Source organism: Elgaria multicarinata, chromosome 9 (genome assembly GCF_023053635.1).
Source record: "Elgaria multicarinata webbii isolate HBS135686 ecotype San Diego chromosome 9, rElgMul1.1.pri, whole genome shotgun sequence".
Lineage (NCBI taxonomy): Eukaryota > Metazoa > Chordata > Lepidosauria > Squamata > Anguidae > Elgaria > Elgaria multicarinata.
In genome coordinates this window covers 66,404,267-66,429,126 of record NC_086179.1, presented here as the reverse complement: position 1 = coordinate 66,429,126, position 24,860 = coordinate 66,404,267, and the positions used below count along the sequence as shown (strand labels likewise).

At 41.0% G+C, this 24,860-nt stretch overlaps 1 protein-coding gene across 4 annotated transcripts in view; it reads right to left on the bottom strand.

Moving 5' to 3' along the window:
* The window catches only part of MET (MET proto-oncogene, receptor tyrosine kinase), a 107,174-nt gene extending 85,516 nt beyond the window's left edge, over positions 1-21,658 (bottom strand). The window contains exons 1-2 of one of the 4 annotated variants that reach the window (XM_063134042.1): positions 21,465-21,546; positions 10,912-11,097 (exon numbers count right to left, since the gene is read on the bottom strand). The gene's annotated coding sequence lies outside the window, so the exon portion shown is untranslated. Of the gene's footprint in view, positions 1-10,911; positions 11,098-21,323; positions 21,342-21,464 lie in introns of those variants that run through there. The other 3 variants (XM_063134043.1, XM_063134045.1, XM_063134044.1) reach the window with 3 other exon arrangements.
* Between the last annotated feature and the right edge of the window lie 3,202 nt (positions 21,659-24,860).

Genomic DNA, 24,860 nt, shown 5'->3' with positions numbered 1-24,860 from the left:
AGAGGAAAACAATTAAACAATCTAAAATGAATATGACCATATGCTGTTTACAGGATTGTGCGGAAAATATTATTTAGCTGCAGATGAATAGTATTCTTACGGATGTACAAATGCTCACAGAAACAAGCTCAAAGCATCTTTGATTTCTAGAAACGTTAAGCCAGGCTTTAGTAAAATTAACAATAGCCTTATTTTACGAATATTAATCCTACATTTTTTTCTTAAAGGATACATTGGCTTGGATCCGAAGAGTTGCCTGCACAGCGAAGGACGCTTTTGCTCACTCAAGGGCTGCCATCTCTGACTTCCCTGCAGCCTCCCAAACTGCCTTGCTAGCTATTCTGGAGGCATCCACTCTGCAAACACAGGAGCAGCTTTCCAGGGTACAGGAATGGAGATGGGAGACCTCCATCCTACAGGTGGTTCTTTGAATCCAAGTCATAGTTTTAAAACTAATACATACTTTTTATTCAATAAGTTGTGACAAAATATTTGATTTATGGAGACTGATGCATCCCTCCCAATGCTTTCAGTCAGTAAATAATGCATTTCTTTTCCCTGAAGTTTATACTATTAATCTGTGCTGACAGGAGGTTTGGCAGAAGCCATCTATGCAGGCCCCTAAACTGCTGATACTTTCTCAAAGCTGGACAAAATTGTACAGGGAGAAAGGAGGAGATAAGAAACAAATGTTGAACTCTAAATATCTTTATAAGCCATGTGAAATATCAGATTGGTCTATCTAAACAATCCATTTAAATTCAGCCAAAATTAAGAAACAGTTAGTTAGAGAAGAATGATTGTGGCTGCTGGGGTGTAAAGCAAGGCAACTAATGATAAGCAGGGCCCAGGCAGCAGCCAATTGCACAGAAAAGTGAACCTGAGAAATTAACTTTGACATCAGGCCTGCAAAGGGGTCTCTGACCCATCAAAATACACCAAAGCATTCCTTTGAGACTGTATTTCTCTGCTCCACCAGCAAGCCCCGTTGTACAGAAGAGGCAAATTGGGTTGGGGTCTTAAAAATCTTTATAAATTGTGGTGAAGTATTCTCTCTCTCTCTCTCTCTCTCTCTCTCTCTCTCTCTCACACACACACACACACACACACACACACCAGGGCCGGTGCCAGACTATTTTGCGCCCTAGGCAAGGTGAGCTGCTTTCACACACACAGAGACACACACCCAAAAATGCCAACTTTGATTTTTAAGAACATATGTTTCCTGGAAAAAATAAGAAGCACAAACTTGAAACTGCTAAATTTATTTTAAAGTGCAAGAAATACGTCATGCCAATTATAGCAAACAAATTGGAAAGGAACGTCCATGGGTTTAAAATGCATTATTTAATAGGAATATCACTCCAAATCATCCCAAATCATATTAACAGTGGTATTCCATTTCTTTTGCCTATGGCCTCTTTCTGGAATATCCATGGCTGTTAAGTTAAGCCACAGAATATGTATATGTCACATTTGCACATGGCATTCTCTGGGCATGCTATTAGCTTTTATGAACTGCAACTGGTCTGTGTTGTTTATTCTCCAATAGGTAATGGAATTATGTTCTTGGGAGACATGATATAGCATGATCCACCCAAGATTTACAGAGTTGCAGTGTCCAGGTTGTCATTTTTATAATGGTACAAAAGTAGACCTAGCTCAACTGTTTGTGCACTGTTGGTTACCATTAGCACCTTAAGTCTTAGTCAAAGTTAAGTCACTGTAAACTGATCTTCTTTATGTGCTTTTGGAAAAGACTTGAAAGTCTTCAGCAACCCATCATTTGGCTCTTAGATTTCACCGAGTACTCAAGACCATCACTGACCTCAAATACATGAGTACTTCTCTTTGAAATCATGGATGAGGCATATGGTCTCTCTTTCTTTTTAGTGAATCAAACCTACAATATGAATTGTTGTCTACATAGATACTTTTCTGGTTTGGATTCAACATGTTTTTCAGTTCCTAAAAGGAACTGAAAAAGCACTGACAACAAGACTGAACACAGTCACCAGCAAAGCTGTTTTTGTAGAGCATGATCTCAGTAATCTCTCATAGAGCAACCAACTTGTATTATAAATGGATTTTTGCCCATCACCGCAAGTGTAGTCAGCAATGACATGTCATGTTACTGGAGGTGCAAAAATAAGTGCTGGAGTTGCTATGTTGATGGTGGAAACTTATGTGGCTTAACACTCATTACTACAAGTGGGAGACTAATTTTCTCTTTTCACTACTAAGCGTAATTCCTAACTGACTGACCATCTTATGCAGTTACAGTCATGCATATACATTTCTTCCGTTCCCTTTGTTAATTTTTTGATTATTCAGGTTTCAAACCCCAAGAAAATCCACCCCCACTACCCCCAAAACCATCTGGAAACTTGATTGGATTGGTCTCCATACTCATCCTATCCTGCCACAGCATTTCCTTTAATATTTATAACAGAATTGGAAGTGGCTGAATGGCTCATCTTGTTCATAAACACATTTCAAGACAAGATGCATTATAAAGACATAATCAACAAAAGCCTGCCCAACACACACACACACATACACACACAGTACACTACAAAGGAAATTCTACAAGCATTCCGGGGAACTTGTACTGTGCTGAACACCACAAGAGCTGATACAAACATTCAGAAACTAAACATGTACAGATTTTGAGGAGCTGTATCACTTAAGAAGGCTGGTTACTCTAGTATAGACTTCACCCTGGTGCACTAGCATTCTCACAATAGCGAACTAGATGCTTATGGGAAGCCTACAAACAGGACATTAGTGCAATAGTATTTCCTAGAAACTGGTATTCAGAAGCATACTACCTTTGATACTGGAGGTAATTTGTAGCCATCATGACTAGAAGCCACTGATAGCCTTATCCTCCATGAATCTGGCAAATCTCTCTTGGACTTGGTGGTACCTTTTGTGACCTGTAATATACTGTACATTCTAGCTGAAATTCCATTATTGTGGTTTTGAGTAACTTCCAAGTGTTCTGGAGAGATCTGACCCCCTTGACTTTTCCTTTTAACTTCTTTTTACTAATCCCATCGATTTGGGGGAAGTTTCTTCTTTTGAAGTAAAATGTAACTGTGTTGGTCTTCCTTGGTAATTTCCCACTTATATATAATTTATTTATTATTATTTATTTATTACATTTTTATACCGCCCAATAGCCGAAGCTCTCTGGGCGGTTCATTTGGTACATTTGGTAACTGTTCACCGTTTGGTAGTTCTGATCACTGTTTATAAATAGTGCAATAACTTTCACATCTTGCACAAGGTCTTTTGCATTATTTAAGGTTAAATCCAAGAACCACCTCCCTTCTGGCCAGTTCCACAGTAAACAGTACTACAGAGAATTTGTTTTGGGGATCTTGATATTCTATTTCTCTGTCATGACTTAAACATGAATTTATCCAATCTCTATGAGGATCACTGTAGTATTCATGGTTTTGCCAGGTTTACTTTTAGCATGCTCTTAGACACATGCATATGAAAGTAGTCCTTTATCCTGAAGAAAATATATTGTTCTTTACTCATGTAATGTTAATTTACAGTAAGTAGACTGGAGTGCAGTACAAATCATAGCATTTCCTTTGTAACCTGCTGTAGTGCTTTAGACCCATAAGAATAATGCAAGTTTTTGAGCTTGTGTCAGACAACTAGATTTATTTCTTTGCATCTGGTAGTGATGGACTAGAATGGCACTACAGGCCTAATAATAATAATAATAATAATAATAATAATAATAATAATAATAATAATGAACCTTCAAAAATATTCACTAGTATTCCAGAGGAACAAAGCAGATCAATAGGTTTGCTTTGTTTAACAATACTGAGAAGGAGAAATATAAGCCAACATTTGTTGAGGAAGTACAGCACTTCTATGAGGAATAAAGGTTAAAGGATCAAAACCATAATAAGAAAGCTGAAAATGCTCAAAGTACAGAAAAGAAAGCCTCAAAATCAGAACTCTCAAAAGAACATTGAACAGGCGTGGGGAAGCAGACAATAGGAACTCACATCTGTATATGGATCAGAGCTGATAGTCGAATTTTATGAAATCTTAACAGTAAGGCTTTTTTCTTTAAAAAAACAACCCAACAACGTTTGACACTTGAAAGTAGAGAAAAAGGGAAATGCACACCTTGAAGATACAGCATCCTCATGATAAGTTCCACAAACAAAAAACATTGGAGATTCTTACCTGAAGTAGCCATTTATAGAGACTGGGTGCACACTCTCTCTCCCTCCCTCAAAATTATTTGTTCAGTTCCCCATTACTAAAACAGAAACAGTGGCCTACCTCATCGGAATGCTCAGATTAAAAACAAAGGAACACTAAATATTAAATAACTTTTTAAAGTGTTTAAAAATTGTTAATGATTTGTTTCTACAAATTGATTGAAACCCTCATGAAGTTTCTAATCATGCCTAATGAAACAGGAAAAAGTATTTGAGTAGGCTTTTAAAAAGATAATTCTTCTGGAGCAACCCTTTTGAGCACAAGGTACCACTCTTTTGCCTTCCTGTTATTGACATAATCAATTACCGATAGCCTCTAAATGACCTGTGGCCATTCAGACTGCCTGACACCCCACTTCGTTCTTGGCATGATACTATCTCAACTACAAATAATGGATGCTACCATGTTTCCTCTTCGCCAGAACTTATCTAAGGTCCATCATGTTTGCAATCCATCCCTATCTCAATATGAATCATCATAAATCTGTTCAAGTCCACTTGCATATTTGAACATATTGCTTGAAGTGCCACATGTTTAGGGTGTAGGGCTGCTTTTGAAAGGGTGGGGGATGTTTTCATTCCATTCAGATAGGATTTGGGTTGGGTGGGATCAGTTTCTTATACTTCAGCACTGCCAAGTAGCTGTTTATGACAGCTTCCACCTAGGAAACACGTCTTCCTGGATATAAAAGACATAATTATTAACAGCCCTTTCAGCTTTATTGCAGACAAATCTAATTAAGAAATAAAGTTAGTATAATGCTTATTACTAGAGATCCACCTGACTGATTTTGCTCATTTTTGTTTAAACCAAAGTTTGAGCAGTGTAGACATGCATTAAAAAGTTCAAAGCTCAAGCTTTAATAGCCAAACAGTATGTTTCTGCACCCCAGTGTATTTCAGCTCAGACTTCACCTTTGCCTTATACTTAGGTTCTTGGGCAGTTTACTTTTCTTTTAGTCTCACCACTTTGCCTTCTCGGAAATAAATGTTTTGTGACCAGTCAAATGGAAATCATTTTATGAATACGCAAGCCCATAGATGGCAGCCATTTTGTGAGAGCACCTACAACATTCTCTCAAAATTCTAAATGTATCCAATCATCCAAAATGGTTGGAGATCCCTGGCTAAAACATGCCTTACTCACTCCAAGCAGGCATCCTTACTCACTCTAGGGAGTTATGGAGGAGTTTTCAAATGAAACAAAAATCCATCAATTCAAGCAATAACTTCCTTTGCACCAGAGTGACAAAAATTGTACACACTTCTCATGTGCATTTGAAACACAAACCATAGTTTTGAAATTGACCATTACTAGTCAATTTCAAAACTATGGATATATTATTAAAATATCCTATAGCAACAGATCTGTACAATGTGTCTATAATCTATCTATCTACAGTATCTATCTGTGGATATGGGGAGGCTCCAATGGGGTGCTTACACTCCTGTCAATTCCACTCTGCCATGATTCCGTTACACAATAAAGTCACATAAACTTTTTAGCTTCTGGGCCTAATAAAAAGGGTTGATTCCATTGCTGGGCAAAAGCTTCCCCTCCTGCAACCCCTCCTGCACCCAAAATCTGCTCCAGTGGGTTAGGGGACCCTGCAGAGGAGATTTGGAGCATGCACGGGGGTTTCAGAAGGAGGAGACGAAGTACATTTACACAATGATGGATCCAACCCAAAGTGATGTTTTTATCACTTTTAAAATATTGGTCTTCAATTTATAAAGGGAAAAGCATTCCTTAAAGATAATCAGCACTTGTGGCCCTGTTCTGTATCCATCATACTGCCAGGATATGTCAACCTGGAGTATAGGAACAGGACCTTTTTCATAGTGGCACTAGCTTTGTACAACTTTCCTAGAGAAATCTGTGTTGGCCCATCTTTGGAGACTTTTCGGAGACTGATGAAAATTGTAATGTTTAAGAGGGTATTTGATCACTCTTTGGTTATTTGAGATAAGATACTATAGGTTTGTGCTTCATTTTTAGATTTAATTTGCATGTTGTGAACCACTTTGGTTATAGCTAAAGAAAGTAGGAAAACATCCAATCATTGTATGTGTTGTGTCATCTGTGTGCAGAAAGGTCCATGTCTCATACAAATTAGGGATTTCCATTGTGTTGTTCTCCTATAGAGCACTCTAGAGCCCTTAGCAATTATTTTTAAAGTATAATTAATACATAACAGCCAACACAACCATGTTAGCAGAAACGTTTTTAAACTGATTTCTTCACCCAGGGGAAATGTTGTGTAGATGACACTTTAAAGACAAGAATAATTAAGTGACCTTTCTCCTCTTCCCCCCTCCCCCATTTCCCTCTAGAACACAAGATTTGTTCTACATTGAGCTCTTTGAAATCACACGAATGCTCATTACTCTTGAGAATCTTTAACCTTGTGTTGTTTTCTTGTTTCAGATAGCTTTTAGGAAATCAAATCAGCATTGCAATCTAATTTCAAAAGGCATCCTTATACAGGGCATGTGTGCTAACTTGTTCCTTTCAGTGTTAACACATCTTTGGAATTGGCAGGCTATTTGCCTCAAGGAAGACCGTGTGCTGTACAGGTTGCTGCTTATTCATGTTATTTGAGGATAAATTAAAAGGCAGGAATACCTGTAGGACAGAATTTCAACAGATGAACATTCATTGTGTGGAAATGTATATTCTCTAGAGCATATTCTTTTCCTTAAAGCATGTGACAACCATTTATTTGTGTTATGGATTTGACATTACTGGTTGTAGTAAAAATCTGGGCTGAACTATGAAAGTGGGACTATAGGCATGGTAGTATATTTGTATAGAGTTTTGCAAATCACTGATTAAACCAGAGTGCCCGTTCCAAAGCCAAGGGGGCAGAATGAAATAAACTGCTCTGTGTAGCTTGTTTGCCTAATCATCTGATGGGAGAACAGTAGGTTGTTTGCATAACCATTTACTCAGCATAGCTTGCCATCCACCATGGGTTAGCGTGACATGTGAACCCAGCTAGTGGCATGGAGCCCCATGCCTCTCTCTGTATGGAGAAAGGGACTCAGCAGGCATTTGCAGTGCTGGCTCCTGTAAGCACCTGCTGAGTTGGGTGCATCCTTCACCAGCTTCACTCCTGCTGATCTATTTATTGTTTTCATTTCCTGCATGAGGAACAAGAAGCAGGAGCAAAATGCATTCAGCTGGTGCTTGCAGGAAGTCTTGCAAGTGCCAGCCAGGTGTGCAGTGTCCCCAGGGGAACCACAGGTTGGAGATAACAAGTTCCTCTCTTCATCTCCTCCCCCATGACCATGGTAGCCTCCAGGCCAATAAGGCAGGGCTTGGAGAAGGTCACATGGAGGGTTCTCAACTCTTGACAGGCTACGCAGCAATTCCTTGCCCCTGCTTTAAAAAAAAGGTTACCGTATTTCTTCGATTCTAAGGTGCACTTTTCCCCCCATATAAACATCTCTAAAAATGGGGTGTGTCTTAGAATCGCAGGTGTGATTATTATTCTTGGAATCAAAGCTTTTTTTCTGTTGGTGGTACTGAAATTAGTGTGCGTCTTACAATCGATGGCGCCTTACAATCAAAGAAATACGGTACTTACTGTGGAATATACCACTACTAATGCCTAGTATTTTGAACCAAGAGAATTAATGAATTAAGTTCAAAAAGAAAATGTCCAAAATCCATAATATTTTTATTAGGCCAACTCAAAGGTCACAAAATATTGTGCAAGCTTTATTAGGCCTTTTAGTTGGCCTAATAAAGGTAGTGTAGTAACATGATTTTTGGCATTTTTGTTTTGGCCAACACAGCTACCTTTGCTTTCTGTAAAGTTTCAAAAGTTAATAATATCATATCTTGTGCACTTACTATGAAATAGAAGGATAAAATCTATAGGAATGTGTCCTGTACAATCCCCATAGAGTGTTTGACCCGCTATGCATGACAAATAACCTGTGTTTAATAAACCATAGGTTATTTTTGAGCATGCAGGAGCAAGTACATGTACTGGTCCCAACTGCTTGCCCAATTTTCAGATCATTTTTTTTTTTACTTGGGTATGAATCCAACTGACATTCAGATTATTAGAATCTAATATTGACTTTATACATCTTTTCATGATATTTTCTTTATCTTAGAAAAGCCCTATTGAATTGCCAGGATTTCATCTTATTTAGGTTGTAGATAGAGCTGTTAGTTTTTTTTGTGTTCTTTCTGTAGTTTTATAGGAATGTCTACCTTACTAAATAGCATCAAACACCCTAAAGCATTTTGCTTCTATTAAGTTGGTCCAGCTCTATAAATTTTAAGAATTAAGTCTAGCAACTAAATATGTGACAGTTATTGAAATTCATTCTTAGCCATTGAGCTCATTGCTTTCAGAAATATTGAGAATAGTAAGGGGATTGCAGATGCAATTTGATTAAATCTGCAGTTGTTACTCTTTAACTTCTGAAAATTGATTTCCCTTCCCTGTGCTTGAGTTACTTACTTATTAAGAGCTCTGCACAGAGTTGAATAGGTTACATTTGTTTGTTTTCCCCCTTTGTGCAAGTTTTAGCAGGCTATGAAATGTCCTGGAAACTTAATATACTCTTGCTCTACTGTAATGTGCAAGTTTACTTAGAAATAGTTGTGTTTGTCTGAAACTGCATGATGACACATCTTTATGTTCCATTGTATGAAGACAAATGCTTTCTTATTGTAGAGGTTTCCTGTTTTCTGTATATGTTGTTGCTTGAGCTAAACCTTCCTTCCCATGTGTGTTGACTAAACTTTTTTTTCTTTATTCCCCAAATAGTTAAATCAAACAGAATCTGTCACATGACATGTTCTGGAAAAACAGAGGCTGACTTCAAATTACCCACAGCATCCATGCCTGGTTCTATGGCTTGCTGAATCTGTAACATTTCCTTCATGTGCACATATGGTCTCTCCACCATCCACTCTCTTTTGTACCTCTTAATAGATCAGACATCTCAAATTCTAGCAGAATAATATTCACTCTCCCAAGTGACCCTGAGTGCCATTTTCTAGTAGAAAGGTGAGGAATAAAATAAATAAAGCCCAATATCCAGCCAGATTGGGATTATCTCTCTCCCTTACAGAATCAGGGCCTTCGTTCTTCCTTCATACTCATTATTTTCTTCACAATTGAAGTTTCTGGGGTGGGTGGGTATCTTTGCTAAAACAGAGCAAGTAGGGAGCATCCTTTACATATGCTGCTGCAGCAAAGTACCACATCTGCCTACATAATCTTGCCTTAAGCAGATGTCTAAGGCTACTTAGTCATAAGGGGTAGCTATGCATTTTGAAATATGTAGAAATAAAAAAGGCATTTGTAGCACAGGACCCATGCTGGCATAGCTTAGACACTTCCCCACCTGAAGTAGGCCATCCTAGTAATGTCATGATTTCCTGATTTGGAGCTATTTATTGCAGTAACACAGCAAGAAGACTGGAGTTCAGTATTATAGCTTTAGGTTTCTAACATGTGGCCTCTTTTACAGAGGACAGCCCTCTAATTTGAAGGGCTGACAAAGGGCGTTCCTCTATTTGAAAGGCTGTCGTGTCCAATTCTGGTTTAAAGATAAAGAAACCATAAGAATGGATGCCCATCAACAGTTAATACCTTGACAGGAGACTGAACAATGCACACAGGACACCTGGCCAGGTTTGGACATAGAAATGAAGCCATGGTGGCTTCTTTTCCCCACACACCATTTCTCTAATTATCTTCACTGTGACATGGGTTGCTGTATTGCTTGAACTTGGCAAAGTGCACGCTGGGTGTGGCTTCCAAACCATCCCACAACCCATAGCTTGCTGTAGGGGTTACAGGGTGGTTTGGAAGCCACGAGAGTAATTGGAGAAGACATGTATCCAGGCAGCATGCATGAGTAGGGAAAAGAAGCCACCATGGCTACTTCTCCTCTGCTGATCATGTGAGCCCACAATCTTTTACATTATGGTCAGATGTACTGTATTCCTATTTAAATTGGAGTGTTTCTAAATTTGCATCTATACACACATAAATTAGCATATGCAAACTTTATGCAAACTAAGCCTCTTTCGTCCTTTTGGAGGGCAATTCATAACTAGTTACCTTGGTTCATAAGCAAAGACAAGTAGCCATATCCATGTACTTGTTTAGGTAAAATTGGATGTATAGAGTGGGTTGATGGGCTTGTACTTGCTTGCTCCACCCCCAGTCTCCACGCATTAAAATATCCTATTTGTGCATGCTTCTGTACAGTGCTCCAGGATCCTCTATTTTCCAGGGGACCAGAATGTATGTAAGATGCATATGCTCTGTGCACATATGATCCTTCAATGCTTTGAGATTGAAGGTGGGGTCTGGAGTCAGGATCCATATCAGCCTCTGCCATGTGTTCGTTTGTAGCAACATGAGCAACTGAACAGGGCTATTATCTATTACAAGTACGATAAGGCTCTTCTCACAAACGCAGCAATTGATTGCATGTAAATACAAACAATTCAGAGCATGGTCTATCAGCATTTCACAAAGATCTAATTAGTAGGAATTGATTTATTTTCTTTGACAGTACTTTTGGTTAAGATACTCAATTTTTATAAGAGAACATGGACAATACTTTCACTTTGGTTGACATACAGAGTATGATTCTATAAACTAAAACTTACTTATACTGGACTTTGGCTGCAACCTGTGTGTATACAATTGCTTGCTTCCCTCCGAATGGGGGTGGTGTTCCTCTGGTGATCATCCATATTTACTCTCTGCAGCATTGTACCATTGTAGAAGAGGTAAAAGTAGAGTTGCCAAATGCCTGCCTCCCTTTTTGTCCCTTCTTCCAGAACATGACAGCTCTGTAGAACATAATGGATGTCTCTTATTACAGATCTCCCAGTTGTTTCTGAAATTTCCATCTGGCAACTCTATTGAAAGGTAGCAGCAGATGAATGCATGTCATAAGCTGATTGATTACTATTTCAAAAATCTTAGATCTGAATAATAGCCTTTTATATAAATTTATTTCCTGAGAAAATAAAAAAGAAGTTTGATTTTAATAAGAAAAATATACCAGTACAACTCCTCAGTGTTATTTTTTTTGGGGGGGCGGTGTTCTCCAAAATAAATGTTTTTTGTTTTGTTTTTAATTGATACATTAAATGTTGTTTGGGTTATTCTTTTATAGGTATTTTGAAGGCATGGTCCAAAGTATGCTAATTTCTATTATTGAATTACGCATATTTTAAGCTCTTACTTTTACCCTTTTGCCTTGTGTGTGTTACCCTTTCAGATCTAGCCAATGGCAGCCAAGGCTATCCTGCCTGCCTTGACTTCTTAAAATGTTAGAGCAACTCAGACAGTTACTGAATGAAGCTTCACAACTACCAGCACAAAATCTGCATTACAATGTAGGCTCTCAGAAAAGAAAGAGCATTTGAATTTTTCAAGCAGCTAAGATAAATATGGGGAAAGTTGCTTACATAGCTCTGGAGGCTTTTGACGACATGGAAATATCTAAAGATACTCATCTGTTTTTGGAATCTAGACATGCATAGGAAGTTCCCCAACCACAGCAATTATTTAGAAATAATTTCTTCCTGGACCATTGAATTCTTTATGCTTCAGAGTTTTAAAATCTATGCTTGTAGTAAATGCCTCAAATATATCAAAATATAGAAAATATGAATTCATCCCTTTCTCTTTCCTCTAACGTGATCACAAGTAAGTTTGATTGGTTTGGCACGTTGTGACCAAGTTGTCCTCTTGTAATTACTCCTTTATAATCAAAGTCCCTGTTCTGCTGAATTAATGGATTTTTTTTTTAACATCCGGTTCCTGAACACATTTACTTGAAAAAGAGTTGCAAAACGCTTGTCTTACATCAGCTTTCCCCAGCTTGGTACCCTCCAGATGTGTTACCATAGGGTGACCATATGAAAAGGAGGACAGGGCTCCTGTATCTTTAACAGTTGTATTGAAAAGGGAATTTCTGCAGGTGTCTTTGTATATATGGGGAACCTGGTGAAATTCCCTCTTCATCACAACAGTTAAAGCTGTAGGAGCCCTGCCCTTTTTAAAAATGGTCACTCTAGTATACAGTAGCTCCTGAGGCTTTAACTGTTGTGATGAAGAAGGAATTTCACCAGGTTCTCCATATACACAAATGACACCTGCTGAAATTCCCTTTTCTGTGCAACTGTTAAAGATACAGAAGCTCTGTCCTCCTTTCCATATGGTCACCCTACTTCCCATCATTCCATTATTTCCAGTCAGCATGGTGGCCATACTGACTGGGAATGATGAGATTTGTAGGCCAAGTCATTGGGAGGGCAGGCACCAAGCTGGGGAAGGCTAGCTTACTTTGAGACAAGGTCTGTGTTGAAGGTATAACCGTATACACCACTAGTCTTGAAGGACACCTTGTGAGTTTATTGTGCTGCATGTATATGGATTGCAAAGCCAATACATAAAACAACGGTCTGATCTGAGTATATGTAATAATAATAATAACCTCTTTTGCCACAATTCATGGATGATGGCATAATTTTTTTCTTGCCCAGAAGCAAATGTCACGTATAAGTAGTCCTAAAAACTGTACTTGGAATTAGTGGTATACAGATGACAAAAGAGCAGAATTTGCCCAAACAAGCCTTGTCCTTGAATCACTTTCAAAACATTCTTTTGTGCAAGTCTCCAGGTATGTTGCAATTCAGAATTCCCCCAAGGCAGGTGTATCCTGTTTGAATTAAAAAACTAAAATCAAATATTTAAGTGAGTAATCTTTAATCAGATGGGTATTCAAATCTGAGAAAAAGGGTGTGACTCAAACGTAATGGTAATAAATGAATATGTTTCCTCAACCCACTCATATAACCTAGGCAAATTATACAAGCAGATTATTTTTTATGTTACTGTTAACTACAGAAAAATTGTTTAACTATTGAACTGCAGGTTTCTAAGCCCTTATACAAAACTACATAAATGTTGAGGAGGGATATTCAAAAGCTCTTTATGTATAATGTAAGTAAGTGGAAATCCTGGGCAAAATCATCTCTAAACTGAAGATCCATTCAAGTCAATGCTAATGAGTTCCCATTTTAAAATAATTTCCAGCATTTGTATTCCTCATTTTAGTGGGCCCATTCAGAAGACACCTTAAACCATGGTGGTTAAGCTAGAAAGCCAGGCCATGTTCAGAAGACACCTTAAACCATGGCTTTAACCATGATGAATATTATTCACTGTTGTTAAAGCTGTGGTTTAAGGTGTCTTCTGAACACAGCCTGGCTTTCTGGCTTAACCACCGTGGTTTAACCAGCCATGGTTTAAGGTGTCTTCTGAACAGGGCCAGTATGTATTCACAAAATGGTTTACAATAATATAAAAAGCAAGAGGACTATTTGATTGTCTGCTTCCACAAGGCAGAAGGACCAAGGACAACTCCTGGATGATGGCATTCTGCATTACTGTGACAACTACTAAATAGGCCTTGCTCTTTGTGGATGATGATCTTGCACTTTCAAAAGTGGTACCCTGACAATGCCTCTTCAGCAGACTTAAAACACAGTGGCAGAGAGTTTATATAGAACAGATTCCCTGAAATACTTTGAGAAGAAGGGGACAATGTTGCACCCACAGGAACCAATGTACCTCAGTCACCTTTCTGAGCACCTCCCAAGGTGCCCTACCTCTTTAAAAAAAATTAACACATTTTCTTACCAGTTGCTATGATTGTTGTGAAATAAGTTTCTGTTGGTGCCGAAAGCTATGGGTTCAAAGGAATTGTTTAACACGCTGGGGATCAGAACCTACCTCTCCTTTGAGTTCAGTCTTTTGGGCGCGTTGCTTGTCTTTTCCCATGCCTCCCATGGCAGCTATTTTGTGGTGGTACCCAAGACAGTTGCTAAATGTGCCCGCAGCCCCAAAAGTTGCCTACCCCTGGCCCAAACCATTTAAGGCTGGGTAGATTAAAACTCTCATCTTGTTGCTGGTAAGTTCCCCTTTTAGGTTCTGTGCCTTCCACCTGGACGATTTACTTAATGGAAAGGAAGGTCTAATGGAAAGAGAAATTTGTTAGAAAAATGGTAAGCTGCCTTATGCTGAAACAGATCATTGGTCCATCTAGCCATACTGTGTACACTGACTTTCATAGGCTTTCCAGGGTTTCAGTTAAGGAGTATTCCCCTTCCCTACCTGGATATGCCAAGAACTGAACCTGCAAATCACGTGCTCCATGCTGAGCCACTATTCAGTTGGCCTGTGGCTGATCTAGGATTTGAATGCAGATCTCTGTGGAACAACACTGCCTTGATCTGCAACATAGCGCTAATATTTCACTCTCCAGAATGTCAGTGGAATGGCAAGCTACTTGAATTTGTTTGAAATTAAGAGTTATTGTAGGTAAAAAAATATTTTTAAACACTATCAAAAGTTAAAACCTCTAATTATTGTGAAAATGTCTGTTATTGCACACATTATTTCTCATCTTGGGGGCAAAATTCAGGACATTTCGCTTTGCTCAGTACCACTTGTCTATGTCTTCCATGGTTTCTAGTTGCCAAATATATAATTAACCATTGTGCACAAGTGTTCTTCAATCAGCTAAATAACAAATAAGGAGTTCACTGCTATCTTTTGGATTTTTTTTCTTTGTTTTGCCTTGTATCTTATCCTAGCAGTAATTCCTAAGCAGGTCACTTGGTGTTCCTGGTAAAATATTCTAAAACATATTACTTTTCTTACTTCAAATGATCTAGAGTTTATTGGACATTCAGCAAATATGCAAAGGCCTGCCTGTTCAATGAAGGAATGTGTTCTACAGTTATAATTATACCTTTTATTTTAAGGGCTCCTTAAAAATTATATATAGGCCAATGGGGCGCTTACATCCCTGCGAATTCTCCTGCACCCTACCAATTCCATTGCACAAGAGCCATTTATATGACCACTGTTATACTGTCATGAGGGTTCTCCTGGTAACTGAATAATCTAACAAAAAGATGGGTAGTCATATTCTGCACTATCTGCAGCTTCTGAATACTCTTCAGTGGAAACCCTAGGCCTAGATGGAATATATTACAATTATGAAGCCTGGAAGCAACATGATTGACAAAATCATATAACTCCATGTAGTTATAGGCACTGGCTGCAATTGAATGCAATGTTAAATCATGCTTCGCTACTACATGAACAATCCTAGCTTCCTCCAGGGTTCAGATGCTCCCCCTTCCCTTCCCCCCTGCCACATGGCTAAGGAGGATGAGTTTGGAACCTTTTGCTTTACCTTGGTGTGTTATTTCATCTAACCTGGTATCATAGTTTAACACTATGGTCAGTTTCAAAACATGCCAACTTCAAACCATGGGTTATGAAGATGGTTTGTTGAAACTAACCATATTTAGTGCTAAACCATTATCCCCGATTAGACAAATGACAAGTAACAGTTAAGAGAAAGTGGAAATTTCCAAACTTCTCTTCTGGACCACCAAGAAGGGGAGGGGAAGTGCATGAACCCAAAAAGAGTCTAGGGTCATTCACATAGCACTGACTCATGGTTTAACATTACACCTAAGTACAGCTGGTAAAATAGATAAAATGCTTCCCTAATGACAATTTAAAAGAGCAGATCATGATTGTAGAACAGAACTGCATGGGCGAACTGCATTAGAAACAACTGGTCTGGTCATTGAACTCTGAAAGGCAAGGATTGCCAAATGCCATCATGTCTGGATTCAGTTTTCACATCCCCATTCATTCTATTCCAGAAGAGCCAGAAACTTCTGAAGGAGAGAATCAAGTGTGTTCTGGGTCAATAGGAAGCATATAGTTACTTTCTCCAAACGTTTTGGACTTCAGTTCCTATCAGCCACAACCAGCATGGCCAATGGTCAGAAATGCTGGGAGTTGTAGTTATTATTTATTACATTTGTATACCACCCCATGGCTGAAGTTCAAAACATCTGGAAGGCACCCAGTTGCAGAAAGCTGTTCTATAGTATAAACAGGATTACATACGAATAATGTTGTGGATACATTTAGGTATAAAGTAATGTGAGGACCAGGGACAAACCAACCCCCATGTTGCTAATCATAGCCCCACCACCACCATGTTGCAAATCTAGACAGCTGTATGAAGGAAGTGATGGCTAGATCAATGCTGATGAGTGAGAACAGAGTCCACCACCCTCCACTGCTTGCTCAAATGCACCCTCCCATTAATCTAATTGCTGATCAGGGATGTACAATGTGAGGAGTATCAGCAAGAATTGTAATTAGTCAATCACTTGCTATTCTAAGACAAGCAAGCATTTGTCCTCAAGCGATGGATGAGTGGCAGAAACTCCCTCCAGGCCACCATAGTACTCCTCCTGTAAATGGAAAAGAAAACAGTGGGGCTAGCATAACTGCATCTTTCAGACTTTTAAAGCCAAGAGATAAACCCAACAAGCCTTGTGGCAGTCTCTCAGACGTATGGAAATAGCACTGCAGAGACACGTCTAAGATCAATATGCCATTATACTTAATGCACCACAGTAACTCTCCCAGCATTTTTTTTCTAAAAAGAGGAATCAACTCCTTCCCAAAGGCATATTAAAATAAGACTGGGACACTAGCAGCACAATTCTGTATTTGTTACTCGAAAATCAGTTTTGCTATGTTAATGGTCTTGCCCCTAGTAGGTGAGAACTGCAGATTTTCTGAGCCTTATCTAAGGACTTTACAGATTTCTGATGCTCTCATACAAAAGTATATCTACAAAGTCATCCCACTTGTGTGATTCCCAACATGTCCTTCTCCAAAATCCTCTTCAGTGTGGACAGCAATCATCACATCAGGACAGAAAATGAATACTGTGCTATCTTTATAGCTATATATCAAATGGCTCGTATAATACTGTAAGAGTGGAATCAGAGCCCATTTTCCCCATATAACTTTTTACTTTTTTTATGGAGATGTCCCACATGCTCTTAGCCTTTAAGAGAATATACAGGCTACATTAATGACAAAAAAAATGACATGACCAACCATAGAAGTCCATCATATGGGAATTGGGAAATATTTATGCAGTGTAAACACCCTGCTACTTTGCTCTCTAGACTTGCTGATTGACTGATGACCACAGAGCCAAGTACATCTGGAACACTTCCATGTGACCAAATCCTATGTGATTCCACCATGTGGTGATGACTGCAAAACAAGCTATAGTGTATGCTTGGAATTCAGCCATCTCCCCTAAATGACACTGATGAGAACTATTTAAAACAAATCTCCTGAGTTAGACACTTTGTGTGATGCAGGAAATACAAGCAAAACAATATTTCCTAAAACTCCAAATAGAATCTGGTTAAGCAAAACAAAATTGTTGGTATCTTTTTAAGTTATCAAATTTGTATTTAAGATAGTATTAATTATAGGAAAATGTAGGGAAATGGTTTTTTGTAAAGAAAACTCCCACATTGCTCCACTTAGCTCAAGTGTTGGGAGTGAAAGCAGAGTTTTGTATGGGACAGAGTGGTTCACAAGGGTGAGGCTGAAGAGTACCATAGCTAAGGCTTCACCGTATTTACTCTGTAGCATGCCTTAACTGCATCATGCAATGTGTCTGGAGCAATGTCAGAAAATGTGAACCACCCACTTGCTGCAGCAAGCCCAGAATAAGAGTGCCAGAAAGGATTGTTGACAAAAATAGGGAAGGCTGAACTTTCAATGAAGCACCACCCAATTTGGGTGAATACTCATGCTATATGGCAGGGGTGTAACACTCAGTGGCAAAGCCGTCTCTTTGGCTTCTTTCAGGAGCCCAAGGCCCTTTTTCTCCTGGCCCTAGCCTGTTTTCCCCTGGTGGTTTCCCAACTTTTGTGCAGTCCCCCCACCCCCAATCTAAAAGGTTGAAATGCCTCTCCCAAGGCTTAGTTACTGGCAGTAAGAGCTTTAAGCTACAATAGGCTTGTATTTTTGGCCCACCCCACCATTGGAATGCAGCTTCTGTGAAATAGAATTTGTCTCTCAAGCTGAAAGAGGTTATGCACTTCTGCTCTATGGCATGTTGATGTCATGGTGTACTGTGAGCAGGGGTCTTGCTGTTGAAAGGTGAGACTGTATAACTAATTAGGCCTGAGGGCAGCAGGCCATTGTGATAGAAATCCTTTCACACAAAGGAGTGTGTTGAAGTGCAAAAGCAGAAGGTGTGAGGGTGATATGCTGAACCACTCCCCCTCCCCCAGCAAAGGGGTCCAGAATATAACCCTCAGTGGGAGGGGAAAACGCTGCAGGGACAGATTTTAGAGGGCGAAGTGCAGGAGGAACAGTGGAAGTGCAGGTACAGTTGTAATTGGGTTCAGCACCAACTCCTCCCTCCTGCTTCTGTGCTTTAAAGGTCTCTCCCAACAACTTGGCATGAACTTCCTTCTAACAAACAAGTTATGCTTCTACCATATGCAATTATCCCCCATGTTTGTTGATACAGCCCTGTCCATTTTTGAACACAAGCCTCAACTGAGTGACATAATTGCCTTAGGACACAATCCTAGGCATGTTTAGACAGAAGAAAAGTCCTACAACTCCCAGCATCCCTAGCCAGCATTTTACTTCCTAGGAGTTCACGCATCTACCACAACATCTAGGAGAACCTATTGCACCCATCTCACATGATGGCCAACCAGCTGTTGACGGAAACTCCACAGACAGGACATGAGCGCAACCTTGGGCCACGTTTTCCCTTTAAAATCAGCAACCACCCCCTTGATATCAAGTGCTTTAATATCACAATTATACACCACACTCACGTGGGAGACAATCTTCCCAATTAAAGTTCTCTATTCAGAAATGGGTATGCACTGAAGCTAAAAAATTGACAACCACTTGTTTTTGGCTCATATTTCTTCCAGGCCTGACAGAACTTACTATCTGAAGAATTACATAATATTTTGCTCAAATAAAAGACTTGGCTAAATTAGGCCAGAAAAAGCCTGTAAACACGTTTTGTGGACATGGACTTGACATGCCTAAGTCTACCTTCAAGAGAATGGAACAAGTCTTATTAATACACTGTGACATTGACACAATACTTCTTGCCAGAGCATTGCCTAAGTACCAAGTTTCTTTGCAGAAGTATTTAGGATTCTTACTTAATTTGAATAAGCTAAGTTAGAAATACAGAGGATCATGGCTGCAAGCCACATCTCACCTCCTATATTATTCCAATATTGCCCCATAGACTTGGGTGGTAAGGGTAATTTCATGAACTGCATGTTTCGATTTAAACCAGTTTTTAATCCCATTCGCAGACTGCAGGAGTATACTGTACTCCTAGATTATAACATTCAAATTGGCACGACACCCAGATGCTCGTAGAAGTCTGGCAACATTGCAAACAGAGAAGATTAAGTCATTCTCGTAAGGTGTGGTTAAAGTTGCTTTCATGGCCATCCACTCCTGGTTTGGTACCTACCATGCTACTGCAGGACACACACACGTATGTTGTCAGTTACATTTCGAGGAAGCGGGGCACCGCGTTATTTCAACCAGGAGTCCTGGTCCTTAAGCAAGTTTGCGAAAAGATGCGCCCACCTGCAGGGAGGAAGAAGGAAACCCCCCTCCCGGCAATGTTGCCTGAAAAGGCGCGCCTCCTTCGCCTGCCTCTCAAACCCTCCCAGCGCTTTCCTCGTCAGCGGTGGTGTTGCAGTTACTACTGCTGCTGCCGCCGCTACCATCAGACTGAGTCAGACTGCGGGTCGCCAAACTTCTTTGTAAGCAAGCCGCTGCGTTGCACAGCCTCCGGCCACTTCAGTCCTTTCTCCCTAACCCTCCACTCCTCCTTAAGGGAGAGTCATTCCTGAATCATCTAGGATCTCATTTCAATCATCTCTAAGAAAAGGGATTTGACCTATTCTTGGCTCCTTCCCTGAGCTCAGCATGTCTCTCTTTTTCCCTCTCCCTCTATGTAAAGTCTTCGGAAAACGACCTGTGCTTCGATCCGGAAGATTCCCTTTCGCTCCAGTCCAATAAGGAATCAAAGCACCCATCAGATCCTATATTAAGATCGCAGACAAGCAAACTTCACTCTTGAATAGAGCCCAAGATTCAACCCTGGATATTGGGGTAGCTGTGCTCCATAATTTCAGATGTGTAGACGCTAAACTGTGATTACGAATGGTTAAGATAATGCACTCTTTGTATTCTCAGAGGCGCTTTGCTATTACATCACATGTCCTAAGGCTGAACCTTTACATTCAGAAAAAGATTCTGAGGTCTAGCCGTTCCCACACCTGCTAAATCCCGCTTCTTCGAAACTTGAGCGTCTGTGCACGCATACCAAACACTATTTTCACCTAATCCGAGATCAGCTTCAGGAAAACAAGTCATGCGGTTCTCGTTAAAAGAGAAACTATCTGGACATCCCCTGATTTAGAAGCTCCGCCTTTAATCTCAAATGCAGGAGGGCCTGGCTGCGGTCACTCAGTGGCGAAAAAACACTTTGCACATGCTTAGAGGTCCCCTCCTCTTATTACTGCTGCTCCACATGCTCCAGGAATGATCCCTGGCACAGACAAGAGGTTTGGCTGAATCTTGCTGAGACCAGACCAGGCAGATCTCCAAAAGCCATGGCAGCCAAAATTCCAGCCACTCATTTCCTCTACCATCCGCAGCCACCCATCATCCGTAACTTATTCCAGATAAACAGCATCGGCCCCTCAAAAGGAAGTACCACCACCCTAATAACAACGTCTTAAATCGTTGGAATCCCTCCAGGGCTGATGCTACGCTCACTTACCTGGAAGTAACCCCTACTAAATTCACTATTAATAGGCACATTTAGAAACGCGCTGCAAAAAAGCCGATATGTTGGGTTTCACACCCTTTTGAATGAGAGGAAAGCCTCATTCCAGATGAACGGGGAAAGAATATGCCCACGTTCAGGAGCGCGCACCTTCTTACCATTCCCTCCCACGTTCCAGGCATCAGGGGGGAAAGTGCCGAAGCTGAACTGTGCCAAGTGCCTGCTTCAGAATTAACCCCCGGACTAAAGTCAACTAACTTACAAAGATGTGTTTAAGACTCCAGCCCTACTCGCCGCCCTTACCCGGTACAGAAGAAACCTGTTCGGCTATACCAAACAGAAAGGGCTACTTGCTCCGCTGGTGCATTGCAGCCGTACTGTGGGTATGTCCGCGTCCTCCCTCCCCGTTGCACCGGCGACCCGCGGGGCTCTTTTGGGCTGTACCTTGCTTGCTTGGCGAAGGCGCAGCTGTTCAGCCAGCGCCTGCTCCACATCTGGATTCCTTCGCTGACGGTCCCACCACGACCAGCGCCGCACTACTACGGGAGTCCGCACGTTCGCTCTGCCTCTGCCCGCCGCCTCTCCTCTTTCCCCTCCGCTGACGGAGCCACCTGGAGGGAAGGAGGCGGAGACGCCGGCGGCTGCCTGGCGAGAGCGTCTCTCGCGCGCTGGCTTGCTGGCTGCCTTGCAGGCGACGAGTGGGCTTGGCTGAGCCTCTCGCTTCGCCGCTCTCGTGGCGGCTCCCAGCGGCAAACTCGCCACTTGCCTTTGTGCCGCTCCCTTCCCGCGCGGTGCTCCCGACCTGCCGGTGACTCACCAGCGCACGAGCGGAACGGAGGGGAAAGGCGGCGAAGAGCGACACTCCTCTCCTTCCCCTCAGCTCAGGCCCGACCGCGTCGTGTAGAGACTCCTCTCCCTGCCTGCCCGCCCGCCCGCCGGCCGGCCCCTAAAGCAAACGAGCAGCTCTCGATACGTCGAAGGCCCGCTTCCCGCCAATTTTGCCCCGCGCCCACGCCCGCCCCACAGCCCCCCTCAGGTGATTTCCTTCGTCCTGGGAAGGAAACGCGGGGTTCGAAAACGCCCTGCCAGCGTGGGGAAAGGGGAAAGAGGAGGGCGCTTCTCAGAGCGCACAGCAACACCAGGGCTCGACCAAGAGCTGCCCTTAATGAGCCCGTCGTTGCCCTGAGACGCAGCTGGCCAGATTATTTTGCGCCCTAGGCAAGGCGAGCTATTGCACACCTCAACAAATTGCCAACTTCGATTCAGCTGTTCAAGAAGAGTTTCTGAACTGTTATATTTTCCTTTTATTATGTTTTTTCTTAAAACAACTAATTTGTATAAAACTGTGAGCCTTAAAGGTCAGTTCTGCGCCCCTCTGAGGGCTAGTACTGACCCTCTAGTTGGCCTAATGGTAGCGCCAACCCGGGGTGTAGCAGCCCCAGGGTATTGGGGTCCATGGGCACAGGCAGAGTTAGATGTGACCAATGGGCAATCGTTCTTCAGGAGGCCATTACTTTTCATTTTCTATTCCTGAAAAGGCTCATGTGACTTTAAGGGTGCAATCCTATGCAAGTTTAGACAGAAAAAAAGTCCCATAACTCCCAGCATTCCCCAGCCAGCATAAAGATGGAGTAAGAAAGAAATTGGCACCTGCTGTGTTGGTCTGTTACAACAAGAACAGGATCTACACTACTGCTTTAAAGTGCTTTGTTACAGTTTTGACAACTGTTGGGCCCCAGGACACACTTCATATACAGTTGTCCAAACTGTTATAAAGCAATTTAATGACTGGCAGATTTATTGTGCTTTCATGGACTGAAATCATGATGAAAATGGCCCTCTATAAAAGCTTTTGTCCCAAGAAATCTGTCCTTAAAGTTTCCCCAATCTGTGCCCTCCAGAGTTTTTGAACTGTGACTCGCAACATTCTTGACTATTGACCATGCTGGTTGTGAATGGGAGTTGAAGTCTTAAAACATCTGGAGGGCACCCAGTTGAAGAAGACTTCTTTAATGTTCTCCAAGATGACTCCTTGTTATGTTTTTGCCAGTCACAGAGCTGTCAAAGGCAGCCCTACAAAAGCACAGTCAGAGGTATATGCTGTGTAATTATCACATTCCAATGGGCATGATGTGAATCACCCTTTTTTTTCCAGGATACAGATGAATATCGTTTTGAAACCTGTAGGCTCTGTGCAAGGAGACCTTTGAACTCATGGAGGTCAGAGCAGGGCCAGCAGGCGTATCCCCAAACCCTCCCACACAGGTTCATTTCTACACAAATAAATGCCTTACCACTTTTGCGCTGAAGTGGAGACTGTACATTAGTAGTCCTGCAACATTTTTATCACGAACTAAATGCCCTTAAACTATGCTAGGAAAATGGGGTTTTGTTGAATGTGTGACTGTAATGGTACCCCCTACATACACACTTTTGACTGGAAGAAACCAGACACAATTTTAGTGGCATCCCTCAGTAGGCACAGAGGAACTAGGAAAGGGAACAACTGGTGTTAAACATTCTTTCAAACACAATTATTGATGTCTCTTTCCTGGTATCAAACAATGCAAACTGGTTTTTTACCAATTCACTAGCTGCAACCAAGAGCATGCAGATTAGCTGATTGTGGGAGTAAACCAGTTTAAATTCAAGAACCTCTGTTGTCCGTGTTTGTAGATTGCAGATTTTACTGCAGATCTTAAGCCGCTTAGGATACACTCCTGTGCATGTTTAGGCAGGAAGTCTAAACATGCATACAAAGTCCTACAATTCTCAGCATTCCCCAGCCAGCATGGTTAGATGGGGAATGCTAGAAATTGTAGGACTTTTTTCTATCTAAACATGCATTGGATTGTACATTTAATTTAGAGCAGTCCTGCTGTCTTCAGAGATATCAATGTTTTCCACAAACACATTTTCCTAAGATGGTTTCTCTCTGCCCTGCCCTTGTCAGTACACAAAATAAACATAGGATCAAACCATGTTATGGGAATATAAATCACAATATATCTTATGGCAATGTAAATGGCATCTGATGAAGTGGGCTATGGTCCACAAATGTCTATGCCAGAATAAATGTTAGACTTAAGGTGCTATAACACTCTTTGCTGTTTTTGTTCTAACTCTAATAGTTTGAACCAAAGTTCCCATTTTCAGTTAATTAGTTTGCTGTTGTACTGGACCCCTGAGGTTTCCCAGCCAGAGTCAAGTGCAAAATAGTAGCTCAGGAAAGTGGATATAGCTGAGGAAAAATGTGCCTCTGAGCACATGCTCAGCTCAAGAATTTGTTTTCAGTGTCAGAATTCTGTTTTCAGAACACAGATCCTTTCGCACACAAATCTACTCCCAATTCCCTCCACCCAGCTTTCTTGATTTCAGCAGCCTAATTTAGGAGGGAAATAAGGCTTTCTGATGCTCTTATTAAATCATTGGGGTCAGAGATCCTTGCTGATCTATTGCAAATGATCTGGAGATCTAACAATAGATCCCAGTCTATTTTCTGCTCACCCCTGCTCTAAGACTCTTGCACCTATCTAAAAAACTAAGAATCCCCTTTTACAGAGAAATGTGCAGAACTACAGCATTAAGGGGACCTAGTAATTTTTTCTGTTACCAGTGCCGTATTCAAAAGCTCATAAAACACACATACACCCACCCACACCCCATTACCAATATCACATAAGTGTTCTAAATAAAAGATCTCATACAATGTAAAGCCCTTGTCCTTCATTTAAACATGCATGGGTAACCTTTGCCTTCCTTCTCCATGCCATCATACTGAGCTAATACAATAGATATCTCAGAAAATTCAATCTGTATTCGCTCTGTTGAGACTGTCAA